A 20,973-nucleotide genomic window follows, 5' to 3' on the forward strand; every position below is an offset into this window, starting at 1 on the left:
GGTTGGGGAGTGACACGTGGCAGGGTACCGACGGTGGTCTAGTGGACATCGTGGCCAGGTCACCACCACCACTCAGTTTGGAGATAGACTTAGCTGAGTGGACATTTATGAGCTGTTGGTGGCTCTTTATGGTTGTACATATGAGTAGTCGTTTTGGGCCAGTTGCATCGTCTTGTACGTAGTCGTCTAGAGTGAGTCTATGCACATAGCACTTCTTCACCATCCCTGCACATATGAGCCTCGACACCCCCATTGTACATGTGAGTCCTGGGCTGGAGCTGAGTGTGCTGCCACGCCAGAGTCTGTATCAGTCTTTGAGATAGTCGAGTGATATGTTCTGGTCTGCTGTTGTGTCTTCGTGAGCTCTGTTGATGTCTATCGTTTTCTTTCTTTCTGTTCAGTTTGTTTGAGTGAGATTGTCACGCACATTGCACTGAGGACCACCCACTATAGAGAGCACGACACATTATCCGCGCTACAGGTGCTCTCATTTTGGCAATCACGGTGGGACCTCAACAGAAATCTCACTCTGTGAGGTGCAAATCTTGAAGCTAGTTAGGTTTATCTAGCTTCGCCTACCTTGCGTAGCTTCGCCGACCTTGCCTTGCACTGTTCTCTTGTAGCCTGGTCCAACTGTTCCCCTCTTGCCTGGTCCAATTGGTCTAGTCCTCTCTCGCCCTGGTCCAACCTGTCCTCGTCCCTGTCTAGACCTCCTCGACCCTGATCTAGTCCTCCTCGTCCCTTGTCCAGCATGGTCTAGTCACTTGCCTGGTCTAGTAGAGTCTAGACCAGTCTTCAGCCAGTTCAACGTTTTCTTGCCCAAAGGTTGGTTGGATTGGTTGTTACTGCATGACACATACAAGGCGGTCAGTCGAGCGTTAAAGCGCACTACTGAGCCCTCTGAAGTACTATAACAGAAGACGACCTTTGGTATCAAGTAGAAGTCCATCAACCTCATCACCTATCCCTCCACATACATCACCCATTCCTTCATCCGCTTCCATATCTTCGAGATCTCCTTCTCCAGTAAAGCTCTCTCCTATTCTGCTACAGGCTACTGAGCTACAGGCTCAGCAAGGGGCCATGGAGCTGTTGGCTAGCGTTTTGGCTAAGGTAAACATCAAGTTCCCTACATTCAAAGGACTCTTCAGAAGATGCTGACGACCATGTAAGGAGGTTTGTATCTCTCTGTAGGGGTCGTGGTCTTAACAGGGAAGATGCTTACTTGATACTCTTTCCATCCACCTTGGATGGCTTAGCAGACAAATGTAACAGCCAGTTTGCAGAGAACCATTTTGCAACTTGGGCAGCCTTAAGGCAACAGTTCTGTGCAGCTTTCAGGCCTGGTGACTACCAGGAGAAGGTGTTGGATGAGTTAGCCAACATGGTGCTCCAGCCAGAGGAGACTTTTGTAGAGCTTATGACTAAGACCAAGTCTCTAGTTGCAAAGCTTCCTCAATAACCCGATGAATTCATGGTGAAGAAGTGGGTGGAGAAGCCGCTTCCCAAAACTTCTCAACAAAAACTCCGAGAGAGTCTCCGGCCCGACGCCACTTTGGAGGAGTTCATCGCAGCTGCTACTAGGATAGAGGGGGCTAGGAAGCTGTTCAACAACTCCCCTCACATAGAGACCTCCTCTGTGTTTCCGGAAAGTCCTGCTGATCCATTGACTTCTTTACGGAGAGAACTTGAAGCCCTAAAACTACAACGCGCTCTTCAAGAGGAGAAAAATATCTCTCTTCGCCAGGAGAAACCCCCACATCTTGAGGCTTTGGATCAAATCAAGAGAGAGCTAGAGGAGCTTCGGTCTCAACAAGAGACTAAGGCTATGGTATGGTGCAGCTCGTGTCGCTCTCCAAGGCATCCTCCACAGGATTGTCCCCTTCGGGCTTATTGCCACTTCTGCAAAAAATCTGGGCACGAAGACAAGGATTGCTACTATATCAAGGGGTTGCGGCAAATACAACAAAGTCTAGGTCCTTCTCTCCAACAAGGGCTAGCACTTGCATCGAACATGGTCTCACCCTATGGCCATCAAAACTCGTTGCCACCTCTGCTGACAACACCTCCTATGCAGCAAGGCATGCACAATAACTTTGCATCTCTCAGCTTTTATCATGGTAGTACTCCTTCAGTTCCCCAAAGCTTCTACATGTCAGCCTCCGGTCCCATGCAGCAAGGGCAGAGACCACCTCGCCTCTCAAATAGGCCAATTTTGTGCAATAGGTGCGGGGAGTATGGACACTATCAGAGCAAATGTCCCTTGCCAGAAGGATCCCCTCCTTGCCGACATTGCCCTGAAGCTAAGGATCACTATAGTAAGGATTGCCCAAAACAACGAGCGTCCACATCTGCAAGCACAAGCCAACATGAGTTTACATTTCCAAAGCTTAACCTCATCATAGTAAGCTCGATTGCACAGGCACCGCCTTCCATTCTTGTAGTTGCCTCTCAAGAAGGGTTGAAGCAAGTGGAAGAGCCGGTTGGGGTGCTCACACGGGCACAGAGAGCTGCTCTTGGCCTCAGCCTCCCTGGTGGTCCAATCTTTCCATCTCCTGTCACACAAATGAGTCAACCTCCAGTAGTAGCTGACAAATCAGCAGGTAGTGTCAAGAGCCAACCTACCTCGCTTCTATCAGATATTGATGGTGCTTTCATCGAAGCAGTAGAGGACTTGCAGAAGCTTAACATACCAGAGCAAGCTCTAATCAAAGGAAACAAGCCCACAGCAGAGTCTATCTTGAAAAACACTTTTCAACAAGTGTCACTGTACGACATGCTTCGACTTGATGCAAATTTTAGAAGTGACACCCTTTCCATCATCCAGTCTCTATACCCTGGTGCAGGGCCTAGTGGCGGGCACCTACCTGTGCAACCCTTGGAGTCCTACATGATGTCATATCCAGCTGCTCCCCTCACCGACTATAAAAGTCCTCGTCTCACTGTGTCTATTCTTGGGCATCAATTCTCAGGCGTCATAGTGGATGGTGGATCTGGGATCAATCTGATGCCAGAATTTACTATGTTGGCCTTAGGCCTGCAGCCTACCCGCCCTGCTCCATTCACTGTTACATTGGCAGACCAGAGGACAGTCTACCCTGTGGGCATAGTAGAGATGTGGGCATAGTAGAGAAGGTGCCTAAAATGATACAAGACTTCACATTTAGCTTGGATTTTGTGGTGGTCAGTCTTCCTCAGGTGGAGGGAGGATTTCCTTTGCTGATTGGTCGACCATGGTTGAGGCATACTAAGGCACTTCATGATTGGGGCAACAACGCCATGTGGTGTAGCGCGGATAATGTGTCGTGCTCTCTACAGTGGGTGGTCCTCAGTGCAATGTGCGTGACAATCTCACTCAAACCGACTGAATCTCCTCAAACAGACTGAGCAGCAAGGAAACAATAGACGTCAACAGAGCTCACAAAGACACAACAGCAGACCAGAACATATGACTCGACTATCTGAGAGATTGATACAGACTCTGGCGTGGCAGCACACTCAGCTCCAGCCCAGGACTCACAGGTACAATGGGGTTGTCGAGGCTCAGATGTGCAGGGATGGTGAAGACGTGCTCTGTGTAAAGACTCACTCTAGACAACTGTGTCGTTGGACCAGAGGTGAAGATGATAATCCCGATGACCAACCGCTACTACTCATATGTACCACCATAAAGGGCCACCAACGGCTCATGAATGTCAGCCATGTGGTGACCTGGCCACGATGTCCACTAGACCACCGTCGGTACCCTGCCACTGCCACGTGTCACTCCCAACCCAGAGGGTCCGTCCAATGTGAAACAGCCTAGACCAACTGTACTAACTGTCCAACTGTCTGTCTGTCGTGTGAAGTGACACTGTAGCCCTGCTACTACAGGTTGCCCGCCACAAGACCGCTCACCGTCCCGGTGAGAGGAATACTGAAAAAACTGTGAAAGAAAACCTTTAGGTACTGCATCTGTACATCTTTCTTGAAGCAGGTTCTAGGCCCAAAAGTGGAGTTTAAACACACTGCACTGCTTGCAAACGTTTTAAGCTTTGAATAGGCGAGAGTCAGTATGATTGCATAATCCAAGAATCCCAATTGGCAAAAAAATGATGCTCTCCAGCAAAGAGATAAGCTCAGTTTGATTCCAGTGCATCTTTATCTGCCCTAACCATAGTGATAGGAAGATGACCTGGTCTATGCTTGCAGTTGCAGATGAACCTTGCCACACTTTTTGCAACAACACTCTTCTCGAAAGGTGGGATGACCATAAGCCCGAGTAACACCGCAAATAGGGTTATGCTATAGGGTTAGGCTCCATCATGATAGCAGAATAGAAAGGCCTTCACAGCAACAGGATGGCAACCATCGAGCCATCTTATCATGCAGGGTGGGAGGAAAAACTTGCTCTAGGATGGCAACCAAGTTAAAGTTGAGAGTCAGCTATGATGCGGAGTGGGGGGGAGGAAAAATGGCGGGGTGGGGGGAAAACATGCTGAGGCTGAGAGGGGTGGGGAAGCATAGATAGGGGGTTGGTTAGGGGCGAGTGGAAGGGAGGGGGTGGATAGGGGCGAGGGGGGGGCTGGGTAGGGGCGAGGGGGTGGGTAGGGGTGAGTGTGTGTGAGGGGTGGGTAGGGTGAGGAAGGGTGAGGCTGGGGGGGAGGGTAAGAGAGGGGGTGGGTAGGGGCGAGAGTGGGGAGGGGCGAGGGTGAAGGAGGGGGTGGGTAGGGGCGAGGGTAGGGGCGAGGGGGGGGGGGGGGGGAGGGGGAGGGTAGGGGCGAGGGTGAAGGGGGAGGGTAGGGGCGAGGGTGAAGGAGGGGGTGGGTAGGGGCGAGAGTGGGGAGGGGGAGGGTAGGGGCGAGGGTAAGAGAGGGGGTGGGTAGGGCGAGGGGGGCTAGGGCAGTAGATGAAATCCATGGTCCCCTGGTTGAAAGAGGAGATGCTACAGAGCGCAGCCACCATGAGCAGGACAACTATAAAGAGAATGGAATTCATCAGGCAGGACGAGCTCTGTGAAGGGAGCTTTGTTCTGGGAGAAGCAGACACCAATGGGGCTGATTTTTGATGTTGGGTGAACTTCTGTCGAGGAGATTTCTTATCACTTCTATTTTCCTCCATAGGCTCACCAAATTCAAAGACCTCCCCCGAGGGCGCATCCAGAGTAACTTCTATGGCCTTCAACCTTTGAGCTGGCTCAGGTGGCTCATTGGGGTTAGTTACTATGGAAACAATGGAAGAGGGTGTACCTCTAGGCAAGGAGTGAATAGAGACTCCATAGCACGGCATAGATTTGGTAGCTTCTAACCACTCCAATAGATCTTCGTCTGACCCTTCAGGTGTAGTAGGTTGTTCTTTTTCAAGGTTGGTTTCCATTGACAAAGAAACTTGCTGCACCATGGGATCCATACCTCCTTCTAAAAGAATCGGTTGCATCGGGGAGCCAGAAGTATGTATCCACATTGCATCGTTTCCCCAATCATGGAGTGCTTTAGTGTGTCGCAGCCATGGCCTTCCAATGAGCAAAGGAAATCCGCCCTCAACCTGGGAAAGACGAACCACAACAAAATCCAAGTTAAAAGTAAAGTCTTGTACCTGCAGAGGCACATTGTCCACTATGCCTAATGGGTAGACTGTCCGCTGGTCGGCCAACGTAACTGTGCAGGGAGCAGGGTGAGTAGGCTGTAGACCTAGAGCTAACATAGTGAACTCGGGCATCAGGTTGATGCCAGATCCACCATCCACTATCACTCCTGAGAATTGCCGACCTAAAACGGACACTGTCAGGCGAGGGCTTCTATAATCAGTGAGTGGAGCAGCGGGATTAGATATCATATAGGACTCTAATGGTCGCATCGAGAGGTGCCCGTCACTAGGACCTGCTCCAGGATAAAGTGACTGAATAACAGCAAGGGTGTCACTTCTAAAATTTGCATCTAGCCGCAACATGTCATAGAGGGATACTTGTTGGAAAGTGTTCTTCAAGACTGTCTCTGATGTTAGCTTCTCTTTTTCTACCTGTTGTTCTTCTGGTATCTTGATCTTCTGCAAATTGGAAACTGCTTCCAAGAAAGCTTCATCAATATCGGATAGCAAAGATTTGGATTCTTTCATGGCACTAGGGGATTGCTTGTTAATAGTTGCAGGCAGGGTATTCACTGGTGTGAGAACGTGTGGGGGAGTTGAACTTGATGGAATGCTAAGACCGAGAGCGGCTCTCTGGGCCCGGGTGAGGATGCCCGATGGCTCCTCTGCCAACTGCGGCGGCTTATTTTGAGGGGTAACCACGTGGGTAGAAGGGAGCGGCTGAGAAACAGTGCTAACTGCTATCAAATTGAGCTTGGGAAAGGCAAACTCATTCTGGCTTTGACTTGGGTTTGAAGCTGTGGATGCACGAATTTTATGGCAATCCTTACTGTAGTGATCCTTCGTTTCGGGGCAATGACGGCAGGGAGTGGACCCTTCTGGCAGGGGGCATTTGCTTTGGTAATGCCCATATTCCCCGCATCTGTAGCACAAAATGGGCTGATTCAAAGGACGAGTCGAAGTGCGAGGTGGTCCTTGCTCCTGGTGCATTGAGTTGGAGGTGGAGGCATAGAAGCTTTGAGGAGATGAGGGAGCATGGGTATTATAAAAGCTCTGAGAGGGAAAAGTACTCTGCATACCTTGCATAGGAGGGGCTGTCAGCAAAGGTGGCATATGGTGTGGATGGCCACAGGTAGAAACCATGGTGTGGATGGCATATGGTGTGGATGGCCATAGGTAGAAACCATGTTGGACGCAGGTGCTGGCCCTTGCTTAAGAGAAGGACCAAGACTTTGCTGTATTTGTCGCAATCCCTTGAGGTAGTAACAATCCTTATCCTCATGTCCAGATTTTTCACAGAAGTGGCAGTAAACCCGAAGGGGGCATTCCTGTGGAGGGTGCCCTGGAGAGCGGCATGAGCTACACCAAACCGTAGCCTTAGTCTCTTGTTGATACTCGAGCTCTGCTAGCTCGCGCTTAATCTGTTCCAATGCCTCGTGATGTGGAGGCTTCTCTTGTCTAATAGAGAAGGACCTCTCCTCTTGAAGAGCTCGCTGTAACTTTAGGGCTTCCAGTTCCCTGCGTAAAGAAGTTAAAGGATCAGAAGGACTTTCCAAAAACACTGACGGGGTCTCTATGTGAGGGGGATTGGTGAACAGCTTCCTAGCCCCCTCTATCCTTGTAGCAGCTGCGATGAACTCCTCCAGAGTGGCGTCGGGTCGGAGACTCTCTCGTAGTTTTTGCTGAGAACTTTTGGGAAGCGCCTTCTCTACCCACTTCTTAACCATAAATTCACCTGGTTGTTGGGGAAGCTTGGCAACCAGAGACTTGGTTTTCGTCATAAGTTCTGCAAAAGTCTCTTCTGGCTGGACCACTATGTTGGCTAACTCATCCAACACCTTCTCCTGGTAGTCACCGGGCCTGAAAGCTGCACAAAATTGCTGCCTTAAGACTGCCCAGGTTGCAAAATGGTTTTCTGCAAACTGGCTGTACCATTTGTCTGCTAAGCCATCCAAGGTGGATGGAAAGAGTACCAAATAAGCATCTTCCCTGTTAAGACCATGACCCCTACAAAGAGATACAAACCTCCTTGCATGGTCGTCAGCATCTTCTGAAGAGAGACCTTTGAATGTAGGGATCTTGATGTTTACCTTAGCCAAAACGCTAGCCAATGGCTCCATGGCCCCTTGCTGAGCCTGTTGCTCAGTAGTCTGCTGTAGCAAAATAGGAGAGAGCTTCACTGGAGAAGGTGATCTGGAAGATGTGGAACCGGAGGGAGGAATGGGTGATGCCGTATGTGGAGGTATGGGTGATGAGGTTGATGGACTTCTAACAGGTTCCAAGGGTCGTCTTCTGTTGTAGTACTTCAGAGGACTCTGGAGTGCGCTTTGACGCTCGACTGACCGCCTTGTATGGGTCATGCAGCGACCACCAAACCAACCAAGCTTTGGGCAAGAAAACCTTGAACTGGTTGAAGACTCGTCTAGACTCTACTAGACCAGGCAAGTGGCTAGACCAGGCTGGACCAGGGACGAGGAAGACTAGACCAGGGTCTAGACCAGGCAAGTGACTAGACCAGGTTGGACCAGGGACGAGGAGGACTAGACCAGGGTCGAGGAGGTCTAGACCAGAGACAAGGGCAGGTTGGACCAGGGCGAGAGATGACTAGGGCGAGAGAGGACTAGACCAGTTGGACCAGGCGAGAGGAGAACAATGCAAGGCAAGGTCGGCGAAGCTAGGCAAGGTAGGCGAAGCTGGATAGACCCAACTAGCTTCAAGATTTGCACCTCACAGAGTGAGATTTCAGTTGAGGTCCCATCGTGATCGCCAAAATGAGAGCACCTGTAGCGCGGATAATGTGTCGTGCTCTCTACAGTGGGTGGTCCTTAGTGCAATGTGCGTGACAACCTCACTCAAACCGACTGAATCTCCTCAAACAGACTGAGCAGAAAGGAAACAATAGACGTCAACAGAGCTCACAAAGACACAACAGCAGACCAGAACGTATGACTCGACTATCTCAAAGACTGATACAGACTCTGGCGTGGTAGCACACTCAGCTCCAGCCCAGGACTCACAGGTACAGTGGGGTTGTCGAGGCTCAGATGTGCAAGGATGGTGAAGACGTGCTCTGTGTAAAGACTCACTCTAGACAACTGTGTCGCTGAACCAGAGGTGAAGATGATAATCCCGATGACCAACCGCTACTACTCATATGTACCACCATAAAGGGCCACCAACGGCTCATGAATGTCAGCCATGTGGTGACCTGGCCACGATGTCCACTAGACCACTACACCACAGAAAGAGAAGGTTTGGCTATGGTGTATTCTTTACAAAAGTTTCGTCATTACTTGTTAGGGGTTCACTTCACTATCATCACAGATCATCATGCGCTACGCTATCTTCTAAATAAACCCCAAGTTGTAGGAAGAGTGTGGAGATGGCTACTCATATTCCAGGAGTTCGATTTCGAAGTAGTTCTTAGTCCAGGCAAGCGGCACGTCATGGCCGATCATCTCTCTTGCATACACACAGGTGAGCCCAATACCGGGGTTGATGATGATTTTCTTGACAGTCATCTTTTTAAGGTAGACACAACCCCAGAACGGTATGGAGATGTGTTACATCAGCTCTCTACTAGCCTATATCCTGAGAATGCTTCTCCCTTGCAAAAAAGAAGACTCTTGTTGAAATCTAGACCGTTCTCTTCGATTGGTGAACAACTCTATAAATCAAGGCCAGATGGTGTGCTGAGAAGGTGCGTCTCCCCTCATGAGGTAGACCACATGCTAGAGGATGCACACAGTGGTTCTACAGGTGGCCACTATCTAGGTCACATCACGGCATGAAAAATCTTACAGACGGGCTTGTGGTGGCCCTATATATTTCGAGATGCTATTGCTCATGTCAAGATTTGTGATGTCTGCCAACGATGTGCGCCTAAGCCTAGCAAGCAATAAAATCGCCCTCTCCAGGTATCTATGGCGTGGTTGCCCTTTGAGAGATGGGGTTTGGACTTTGTTGGTCCAGTTACTCCATCTGCTCAGCCAGGCAATCGTAATTATCTCTTGGTAGCAACAGATTATGCAACGAAATGGGCCGAAGTGGTGGCTACCATCGACTGCACAGCCGCCACTGTTGCAAAATTTTTGTATGAAAATATTTTTTGCAGGTTTGGGTGTCCTCTGGAAGTCACCAGTGATCGAGGTAGTCATTTTGTCAACGACTTGATCTCCACTCTCCTCACGAATTACAAGATTTTTCATCGCAAATCTTGCTCTTACTATCCTAGAGCAAATGGGTAGGCTGAAAGCACTAACAAAGTGCTAATCGCGCTTCTTAAGAAAGCTTGTCATCTGCATCCAGCCTCTTGGGCTCAGGCTATCCTCGGCACAGTTTGGGCTTATCGCACCTCCTTCAAGGCAACCACTAACTACACCCCATTCCAGTTAGCTTTTGGCATAGAGGCAATTGCACCATATGAGTTCAACTCAGGTTCAGCAAGAGTGGGAAGCGTTCGTGTCACAGCTGGGAGTGCTTCAGCAAACCTCTCGCGACTTTCAATGTTAGAAGAAAGCAGGAGATTAGCTTCACATACTCTCCAAGCCAAGCAGACTCGTCGCAAAGCATGGCATGATCGCCATCTCCGCAGGCCGAAAATAATGTAGGGCTTGGTGCTACTCTATCAAGCTAAGTATCTGAAGAAAGCTAAGAAGTTGATCCCAGCCTGGCAAGGGCCCTTTAGAGTACAGGAGATTTTGCCACAGGGAGCTGTCCAGTTAGTCACTTTGGAAGTCGTTCCTTTGCCACTGGTAAATGGCTCCCAAGTGCTATTACTCCTCTGAGTAAAGGGTCTGCAACTATTCTTCCATCTGTTGGTTCTATGTCCCATCTCTCTCCTCCCCACTATTTTTCCATCAGAACGGGTGTTCTGTTACTGTCTCAGTTTCTGCTATGCCTATAAGTTTCCGCCTTTCCTCTAAGATATCTTTTCTCCACTAAGTCTTGGTAATTGGGTATTGTCGTGAACTTCTACAGTCCAATCACTCCTCCTCTAATTGTTTCTATCCTCAGTGTTAATTGCTGTTAAGTACTAAGGTCTTTCCAGTTCGGGAGTCTCCAAAAGTCGTGGTTTTGTTCAGTTTGAACAAGTGTAATTGCTTAGATGGCGATTGAGACAGGGAACAATATGTAATCAAGGACTTGATGAGGCTCACAATGCAAAAATGTCTATGTGAAGAATATGGCACAGTATGTCAAAAAACTTTTGGTCCCATTAGCAGTGCAGTTAGTATTCTAGCTGCAGGAAGGGGCCATTAGAGTTCTGTACTTTGGACTCCAAAACTTGCTTGCGAACCTAAACTTGTCTTCTCGTTGTATCTGTCCATGGTTGTATCTGCCCACTGCATCTTTATCTTCTCGGTTATCTGCACCCTACTCTCTCCCTGGACCCTATCCCTCTACCCAACCTCTCGCACTCAACCCCAGCGCCCTACTCTCCCTCACCCCCTCGACCCTACCCTACTCTAACCCCCTCGCCTTACTTTTGTCGCCCCTACCCTCCCCTTACTCCACTTGCCCCTACCCTAACCACCCCCTCGCCTCTACCCTCTTCCTCGCACCTACCCTACCCACCCTCGCCCATACTCTCTACCCTCCTCGCCCCTACACTCTACACACCCCCTCGCCCATACCCTACACCCCTTGCCCCTACCCTCTACCCACTCCCTCACCCATACTCTCTACCCACTCCCTCGCCCCTACCGTACTGACCAACGCCCCTACCCTCTACCCACCTTCTCGCCCCCTACCCTACCTCCCTCGCCCCTACCCTCTACCCTCCCTCGCCCCTACCCTCTACCCTTGCCCATACTCTCTCTCCCTCGCCCCTACCCTCTACCCACCCCCTCGCCCATAACCACCCCCTAGCCTCTACCTTTCTGTACCTGGCCCCTACCCTCTCTGCCCTTCGCACCTATCCACCCTCTCCCTTCCTTCGCACCTATCCACGCTCTCCCTTATTTGCGTTGGCTTTCTACCCACCCCTCGCCTTATTCCCTTTAGCTTTCTACCCCACGCCTCGCCTTATTCCCTTTGGCTCAAAAACGTACCAGAAACCAGAATACTCAGAAAAGTGTCTATAGAATCTACTGCTCCCTACATCAACCTCTTCTACTGTCGGGATCTCGTACTTGACAAACTCTTTCAATTGTACTCACTATGGCAGGAAGTAGCAAGAAACAGACAGCAGAAGGTGGTAGCAGCAAAAAAAAATTGTTGCGAAAGAAGAAAGCTGTGGCTGAGGAATCAGAGGAATCAGAGAGTGAAGAGATGTCAGCAAGCAGTAGTCACGGCTTGGATGACATAACTTCCAGCGATCCAAGTGATGAAAGCTACAAAGCAGACTCGCCCTCTGAGTCAGAAGCACACTCCGAGTCAGATGCTTCGAGTGATCAAGAGGACCATACAAGAACACCTCAAAAGAAAGAGAAATAGCCAATCATGAGTCATATAATCAAGAGGCCTGCAACATCCAAAAATCGCACCGCGTTCTCTTTGGATTTTTATTTACAACAGCCTCGACCATCTCTGAGCGAGGTATTTTCCAATGCTCAAGTGCACACTCTAGGTCTCACAGCATTGGCTGATGCCAATCTACCTAACACTGTTCCTGTGGAGATGATACATCAAATGTTAAAGGATTTTCCCAAAGTAAGGGGCCACAAGTTGACAGCTGAGAGGCTTGGCCATGCCATGGGAATGACTAGCTTTCCATCTGTGAAGCCGGCTACATGCACTTTTTCTAAGCTGTCCAAGGATGCCACAATTCAAGCATGTCAAGAAGTGCTCAGTTCGGATCACCCAAACTATGAAAGGAACAAACGGATTCTGGCAATCTTCAGGTATTACTTTCTCGCTAGAGAAGCCAAAGAAGATAAAGAAAAAAGTGATCTTCCCACTATCTTCTCCCACTGCGACGGCCTCTACTATTTAATCCACACCATACCCTGTGGATTCCACCAGATTCTCTTCACCTCATTGCAGTCTAGGGCTAAAAGATTTCGGGCCCAAGTGCAATCTGTGCAGTTAAGCTTCAAATGTTTTGCAGCACCTCTTTTGGCATGGGTCATAAATATTGAAGATCCACAGGAACCCTCGAAAGGGAAAAGAAAATCTGTAAGCATTCAGGCTGACCCTTCGGTTACCAAGAGAAAGAAGATAAAGGCAAAAGTGGCAAAGGATACAGTGCAGTCTTTACTCTCCTTGCCAGTTTCCGAGAGCCAGTAGACTAGGGTGACGCGTCTTCCTAGTCACACTCCATCTACTTATACCCCTAGTTCTACTGTGCCAGCAGCACCAGTGTCTACAGCACGCGCACCAGTCTCTACTTCCGCCCCTCCTCAGAGCAGGGTGGCCGTTGCGACCTTACAGGATCCTCTCCCTTCTTCTCCCATCTTCACTCATACTCCAGTTAACATATCTCACTCTCCTTCTACAATAACCATCTCAGAGGTACCTACCATACCAGTTATACCACCTCCTAGCTCGCCGGCTGTGCCGCTTACACGTCCTCCAACATCCCATACATCTGAGGGATCTTCTGGGATGCTCGACTCTACTTCTCTGTTTCAACTTTCTGAGAAGTTACTTCAGGACTCACGGGCTGCTATTGCCACCATAGAACTATGTACAGAGCAGCTAGCTGCCACGCACCAGCGTCACTCCGCCACATATACAACTATGGAAGGATCTCTGAGAGTCGCCGAGAGTGCCATCGCAGATAGAGATGCTACGATTTTCGCATTACAACAAGCATTGAAGATTAAGTCAAAGATTATCGATGACCTAAGAGCACAGTTATTAGGCTTTCAAGAGACGCTTTTGTATGGTAATAGGTCCACACAGGTTCCTGTGGGATATAGATGGACTAGGCCAGGGACACAGGTCCAGACTCAGGTACAGACTCCTGCAGGGTATGGATATGCAGGAGCATCAGCAGGTCCCTCTCAGCAATTCGTGGGATTGTATACGCAATCCCCAGTCCAGTACTATACTTCACCGGGGCCTCAAGGTCAGATACCACAGAGCGTTCCTTGCTGTGACGGTGTTGCTGGTGTACACCGCCATGGTTGTGTCACTAGGCGTCCTGAGTACAGTTCAGGGCAGGTGCTTTCATCCGTTGTGGAGCAGGTGGCTGCTCCACAGGGAGCTAGTTTGTTCAGAACATAGTCCAGCAGCCGCAGCGTTACACGATCGATTTGATGGCTCCACCGGATGTCGAGACTTTTGGTGCGGCAGTGGCGACGACACTTTCTCTTGGATGACAGGACCGCACTACTTGCTACTCCTTTCATTGTACATATGGTTACTTTTTGCAGCTTTTCAGGGTTTGGTTCACCGAGACGGTGACCAGTCTTGTGGCGGGCAACCTGTAGCAGGGCTACACTATCACAGTGACAGGACAGACAGACAGTTGGACAATTAGTTACAGTTGGTCTGGTTCACACTGGACAGACCCTTTGGGCTGGGGAGTGACACGTGGCAAGGTACTGACGGTGGTCTTGTGGACATCGTGGCCAGGTCACCACCACCACTCAGTTTGGAGATAAGACTTAGCTGAGTGGACATTTATGAGCCGTTGGTGTCTCTTTATGGTTGTACATATGAGTAGTCGTTTTGGGCCGGTTGCATCGTCTTGTACGTAGTCGTCTAGAGTGAGTCTATGCACAGAGCACTTCTTCACCATCCCTGCACATCTGAGCCTCGACACCCCCATTGTACATGTGAGTCTTGGGTTGGAGCTGAGTGTGCTCCCACGCCAGAGTCTGTATCATTCTTTGAGATAGTCGAGTGATATGTTCTGGTCTGCTGTTGTGTCTTCGTGAGCTCTGTTGATGTGCGTGAGTTCAGTTTGTTTGAGTGAGATTGTCACGCACATTGCACTGAGGGCCACCCACTGTAGAGAGCACGACACATTATCCGCGCTACAAGTGTAATTCATTTTTTGTAAAATCCGCCTCCATGGCCAAAGCATCTTGCGGCAAGACCATCGAATGCATTGTAGATAACAAAAGATGGCGTGCATGAATAACGTCAGCAGATGCCGCCGGGGGGGGGGGGGGGGGGGGGGGGGGGGGGGGGGGGGAGGGGGGGTGTGTGCGCGGCAAAAACAGTCCTAAAATGGGACACCATGGCATCCGCAAGCCCACACTTTGAGGTTGTCCAGGCTCCTGGTTAAAACATAACCTGCTTAATAGTTTGAGAAGCCCTTGAATGATGCAAGTGCTTAAAAAATTGTTTTGAGGCACATCCCTTGTCCACAAACGCTCGATGTCGAGTACGAGTTCGCCATTTATCTAATTTTCGCTTGTCATTATGCTGCAGACACACCTGGGCTTGACAAAGGATTGTGGATTCACTTTCTAATAAAAAACGTGTCAGCGAAGAGTTGGAGCAGTTGATGCACATGCTTGGCATCCTCAACATCACCACGTAATTGAAACCTGTATTGCTTGCCATAGTCCTGAATTACACTCTGCACACGCATAACGAAGCGAACCTAGACAACATGAGGATCAAGATACATTTGGCAACCAAAGGGGGAATAACATCATAGATCATCTCACGAAATGCTTCGTGCGAAAGATATGCATTGTTGATGTGCAATAGACGTTTCTTAGAAAGAGGTTGATCATAATGTAGTTGTCCAAAGCGCAGTAACATCACAACGGGAGCATGATCAGATAAAAGCAAAGAATGGTCTATGTTCATTTCGCATACAAACTTGCACGATATGCAGAAAACGCATTATGTTGAAATGTATACCTTGAAACATTAGGATGCAAGAGGGTCCATAAGTCCAACATTTGTGTACATGCAACGAGGTCTGTCCAGGCCTGCAACTCTATGCTTAGCATGTGTGAATGTCCTGTGGTATTTTCAGATAAAGCCGGCGCATTGTTAAAATCACCACAAAGCAGCGCATTGGAAAGCCATGGATAAGAAGATAACTTTCGCCACAAAACAGCTCATTGTCTCGAAGTCGTATACGCATAAACACCACCAGATTCATAGATCTGGCCATTGATCGTGCATTGGACTTCAATCCAACGACCCGCCGGATCATTATGGGCAAGAACTGGCTGCAACTCATGCCTAACCATAATCAGAACACCCGAAAATCCCAACAAACCAGCATAAGCTATCCAATATCCCGCAAAATACGAGCATTGTCCAACATATTTGTGCTGATTATGTTCTTGCAAAACCACAATGTCTGCCTTACATGTATGTACATAGTGCCAAGTTAATATCCACTTATCAGGGTTTCATAACCCTCAATTGCGACACAACTGCATGCTCTAAGGATTTGGCAATCTTTCAAGATAGTATTAGAATATTGTGGTTGAGTCGCAGGTTGCTGATGTTGATGTGCTTATGGGCACGCCACTTAGCTCCTTCCTTACTTTGCCTTTGTACATATCTCTTGAATGCATAGTTGTGTGAAATTCATTTCATATAATGTCTAGTGGGCTACAATCTCCCCCTGCTAGAGAGGGCTACATTAGCATGTGGGGAGATTCTCCCAATGAAAAAACAAGATATGTACAATGAGGCTAAATCAGGAGATGGGAGGAGGAAATAGCCACACTGGTGGACGCACTGCTATCTAGGCACGCTGGTGTAGCCAAAGTGGGTCGATGCTAGGAAGGTGAGCTATGGTGATCTACAGGTGCAAGCCAAGATGCTAAAGTGAATCTGAGGGTTGATTGATTGAGTATGGTTGTAGGTGTGTATGCATTATGTGGTTGTTTAGGCCTAGAAGGCTCTATATGGGGCTAAACAAGTTGATTGATTGAACTGTCTCAAGTGCTGGAATTGTGTAGCAGAATGTGGTCCTTAGGGTTCTCTCCAAACTGGACCTGACGGTTCCTCAAACGGAGCTACGGTGTGCAAGATATTGCAATATGAAGGTAGAGGGGGTTTGTAGATCCCCGCCGGGATGGACAGGTGCAGATGGATGGTCAGAGCAGAGGTGAGTGGATAGGTTTGAAGTGCTCAGTTTACGGTGCATGCCGATCTTTTCAGATTGTCAATAAAAGTCCAAACGGCCAAGTTATAAGGTGTCAAAGTTTTACTCTGCCTCCTTTTGGTAGCATCGGTATTCGTGGGCTCGCCAAGGTTCTCAAGGTTAGTATGCAGCATGTGGGATCAATAGGAAGTGAGAGCTTGTCAATTGGGATCTCGGGCGGCAAGATATGGTAGGTTGAAGTCGGGTTGATTACAATAGGGGCGGTGAGTCGGATGATTTTTTGCCAAGTTGGGGCCCGCCGTTCGAGGCCACGGAGAAGTCGGCATGTGAAGTACGTGTGCCGAGTCAAAGTCCGGGATAACGAGCTTTCAATAGAGCTTTACTGCATGACCATTGGTTTGATGAGTAGGAAATGGGAGTGCCTTGAAGTTGGTGTAAAAAGTTATTTTCTTGAAGCATAGTAAGGTGGGTTTTGAAACCCACAAGGGGTGCAAAGCACCGGGTGATGCCACGTGGTGGCGGGCATGAGCCCACATGTGTTTGGGTAGAAAGGAAATCGAAGCTAGATATATTGGGAGAGGAAGACCCATAAGGCATCCAAGAAAGAGAGAGAGAGCTCCCTTGAGCTGGGCGTTGTAATGTGGGCGCTGTGTCGGCGTTTTCGGGCGGCGCTGGCTCTTGCGGGCATCCACTGGTGGTTGCTAGCGGTTTGGAGAGCGCCCGTAAGGGCTTATTCCCACGGGGAAGGTCACGGGCCCCCCGTTTTTTAATTGGCAAGTGGGCTCATGTGCTTGTGCACTAGCAATATCGCTAGTGCTGCAAGCTCAAGTGCTAAAAATGTAAGAGGCACCTCTATGAAAGAGGTTTGTTGATGATTTTTTCGGGCTTTTTGATAGGGAACGGGAGGGTTGCTTGGAAGCCAAGAGAGTGGGTTTTTATGGGCTGTTTTGCAAAGGTGTGGCTGCAGAGCCAAGAAGTGTGAGGGAGGTGTGTCCCTCTTTGTGAGGAAGCTAGCCATGGTAAGGCCCAGAGAGATTGTACATGGTGTTTTTTTGAATGAGAGTGCAACTATCATTGCCGGTTTGCGGCATCGTCTTCCCCCTTCCCCCCCTTTCTCTTCTGCTTGTCTCTTGAGTGTGTGCCCCTCGTACCGTCAGTGTGTGTAAGAGACAGAGAAAGAGAGAGAGAGGTGTTGTGTGTAGTGGAAGCATTGGAGCGGGCCAAATTGGGGTATGTGCGTGTTTGGTCTTGGTGAGCATGTTGGTGGGTTTGTTTGTGTGAAAATGGTGGTTTGCTCTTAGGAAATGTGTCGTTTTGAAGGTGATTTTGATAAGAATGGGGTGCTGTGATTACCTCAGGCTATAGAGAGGCATTTTTGGTGTGTTTTCGATGTGTTTCCATTCCCCTCTTCATCTTTTGGTGCCCCCATTGAGGAGCATTTGATTGCTCCTGATTGAAGGTGAAGACAGGGTTTTGGCGCAGAAGTGTGTCCGAACTGCTTCAATTATGTTCTACGTGTCTCACTGCCGTACGGAAAATCTGGAAAGGTCGACACTATCTCATGCTATGCTTTCAAAGAAGCTGCTCCTTTCCCTTTTTTCTTTCTCGGGCGTGCCTTGCCAAAATGTAAGAGCACCCAATAGTTCTCCTTCAATTTCAAATCACGACAAAGTCGAACTGCTGCCTTTTTCTTAGATTTCTCGAAACCCTTCCAGACCAAGTCCCCAATTGATGGTGAGCCTGATGAGCAACCCGAAGTGGAAGAGAGCGAGGAGATACTGGTTCCTGAACATAATTTGGCACACAAGGAAAGAAAGATGAAAGGTAAAGTGATTCGGCGGTTCTTGGTTAAGTCAAGAACTATCTGGCATTAGATGCGAAGTGGATAGAGGAGGACCTAGCAGATTCTCCTCAGGTTTTGGAACTTTACCTTGAAGCATTCGGTTTAGCATCGTCTACTTTGATAGAATCGTGAACTCAGCAAGGTTGAATCTGGGTGCAGCGGGTTTGCACAAGAGAGGAGTCACTCCGCTCTTTTGTCAACAGATTACCGTGATTGAATAAGGTCACTGATGTCCCCTTTGGGTTTCAAGGATATTGATGGGTTGACAGTATTCTGCTGTACGACTTTATGAAAGTCATACTCTCTAAATTGACTGTGATTGATTTGTACTCTCTCATTTGACTTGTTTGAGTGTAGGAACTGAAAGACGAAATGACTGAAGCATTTCGGTCTCATAAATCTAAATAGACATGATTGCAATAAGGATTAGTTAATCCGCCTAGTTAATCCGCCATCAGTGAGGTTTGGGATGGATCTAGATGCGGTTACTAAATACGTTGCTAGCAATCATGGTCTGAGATTTGGAATGGATTTTTGTGTGATTTGTCATGTGATGTCCTGTGATGTGACTTCGTCTTTGTAGGAGTGCTAGATGTGTCGTGTCTAGTGCGTTGGTACTTAGAGTCAGTGTCTACTGAATTGGTAGATGGCCTCTGTCTGTTTTGCAGGTATAATCGAGGGCGATTACAATTCTTTCAAGAGGAGGGTATGCCACAAATTGATGACGTGGCAACACCTTGCGAACAAGCCTTGTTGACGTGGACAACACTGTACGGACAATGATGTGGCAGACAGTTCATGCGAACCCTGGAAAACGTGTTGACAGGTTGACTTTATGGACGCCGCTTTTTGCGCTGACAGGACTATACGGAACTCCGCTAGATGCGTTGATTGCTTTTTGTTGGCAGATTTTGGCCAAGTTGCTTTTGAAAGCATTGCGTTTGAGTTTAATGCTTTTGGGGCTTTGCTTTTAGCATCCCTTGTAATCTTTTTCAGTGACCCAAGGAGGCTAACTTCTTAGGGCATCTGGACGTAGAGTCTGAGAGCGAGCACCCGCGGGAAGTTGTACTTTGCTCAAAGATTAATTTAAAAGAAATACCGAAAGGGGTGCCAGTCTTTGGGGCCAATTTCTCTTGGCACGGAACTACGTCGGGCCGTGTCGACTCTCGTAATTTGTGAATTGTTTTAAGGAATTTCTGTTGTGTCGTGACAAAATCTAGACTTGGATTGTCCAAGTTTGTTACACAAGAGCCTGTGTCTGAGCAAGCCCTAATTGCAATGAGGACCTCCAGTCGCGTGAAATTCCTCATCCAGAAAGGAGCTACCGGCTCCATAGGGGTGTGCCACTTTGTAGGTATAGCCTCTACGATGTTCTTTCACCCCCCTTATGGCTCACAACCCCCCTCTCAATGTCCTGTATCTCCCCAGTAAGTATTGTAAACTGTAGCCAATCCCCAAAGGAGGCTAGACCCTTAGCCATGGGACCTCATGTGACATGAGGTTTGCTACCAATTATGTGATCTCGTTGTGTGCTGAACATAGGGTTCCAAACGAGTGGATCAAATGTTCCTCAATGCAGGTGGGCTGGTGCTGCTCAAGGCCACCCGACAACCGCTCTCAAGATTGAAGTAGGCTCACAGCAAAGTGGTCCTCCCATCTCCTACTCATGCCAACTCTGCGCATCTCTGTGAAAACCTAGCAAGTGTAAGGGCTCCATGGGCGGCCCGTTTGTGGGAGCCTAGCTCGAATCCGGTGTAGCGACAACTCCTTCTAAGGCTCCTCCCTTGGAAGAAGTCCTCTGACCACAAGCTTCCCAAGGAGGGCTCTACTCTGCTGTGCTTGGTGAATGATCCCCAACCCTTCCCGAGAGCAAGGTAAAGTGATGATGTGCTAGGAGACCTTGGCTCGAGCTGACTGTGTGTCTTGCAATGAGCACAAGAAATTCCTAATCAGTCTCTCCATCTGGCTGATGCAAGAACTTGAGAACATCCAACAAGACATGATGTACAACATAGTAGCCAACAACACCTAGTTGGTCACCACAACCTTGTCAGCAAGAGAAAGCCGTGCCAAACTCCAATGGAGCAGTTTCCTCCTAATGGATAGGGGAGCAATCTGCTGCTCTGGAGACAGATTCAAACCAATCTGACAACCCAAATGGCGTACTAGTGTCCTTGGAGGAATCCACCTAAAGCCCTCTTGTAGCGCGGATAATGTGTCGTGCTCTCTACAGTGTGGGTGCCCCTCAGTGCAATGTGCGTGACAATCTCACTCAACAGATGGAAACTCACTCAAACAGAATGAAACACAGAAACAATGGATAACACAGAACAACAGAGACACAACAGTGGACCAGAACATGTGGACTCGACTATCTCAAAGAACCATGTACAGACTCTGGTGTGGCAGCACACTCAGCTCCAGCCCAAGACTCACAGGTACAAATGGGGGTGTCGAGGCTGAGATGTGCAGGGATGGTGAAGCAGTGCTCTGTGCAAGACTCGCTGCTCTCGACGACGATGCTGGACCACAGGTGAAGCCGATGATGATAATGACCCAACGGCTCATAAATGTCAGCCACCTAAGCCAA

At 48.8% G+C, this 20,973-nt stretch overlaps 1 protein-coding gene across 1 annotated transcript in view; it reads left to right on the forward strand.

The window, feature by feature from the left end:
- LOC147460924 (uncharacterized) overlaps positions 1 to 20,973 on the forward strand; it is a 163,723-nt gene that overhangs the window by 72,708 nt on the left and 70,042 nt on the right. The window lies entirely within an intron of this gene.

The sequence above is a fragment of the Adiantum capillus-veneris genome, chromosome 3 (assembly GCF_014529385.1).
Source record: "Adiantum capillus-veneris isolate H3 chromosome 3, ASM1452938v2, whole genome shotgun sequence".
Classification (NCBI taxonomy): domain Eukaryota; kingdom Viridiplantae; phylum Streptophyta; class Polypodiopsida; order Polypodiales; family Pteridaceae; genus Adiantum; species Adiantum capillus-veneris.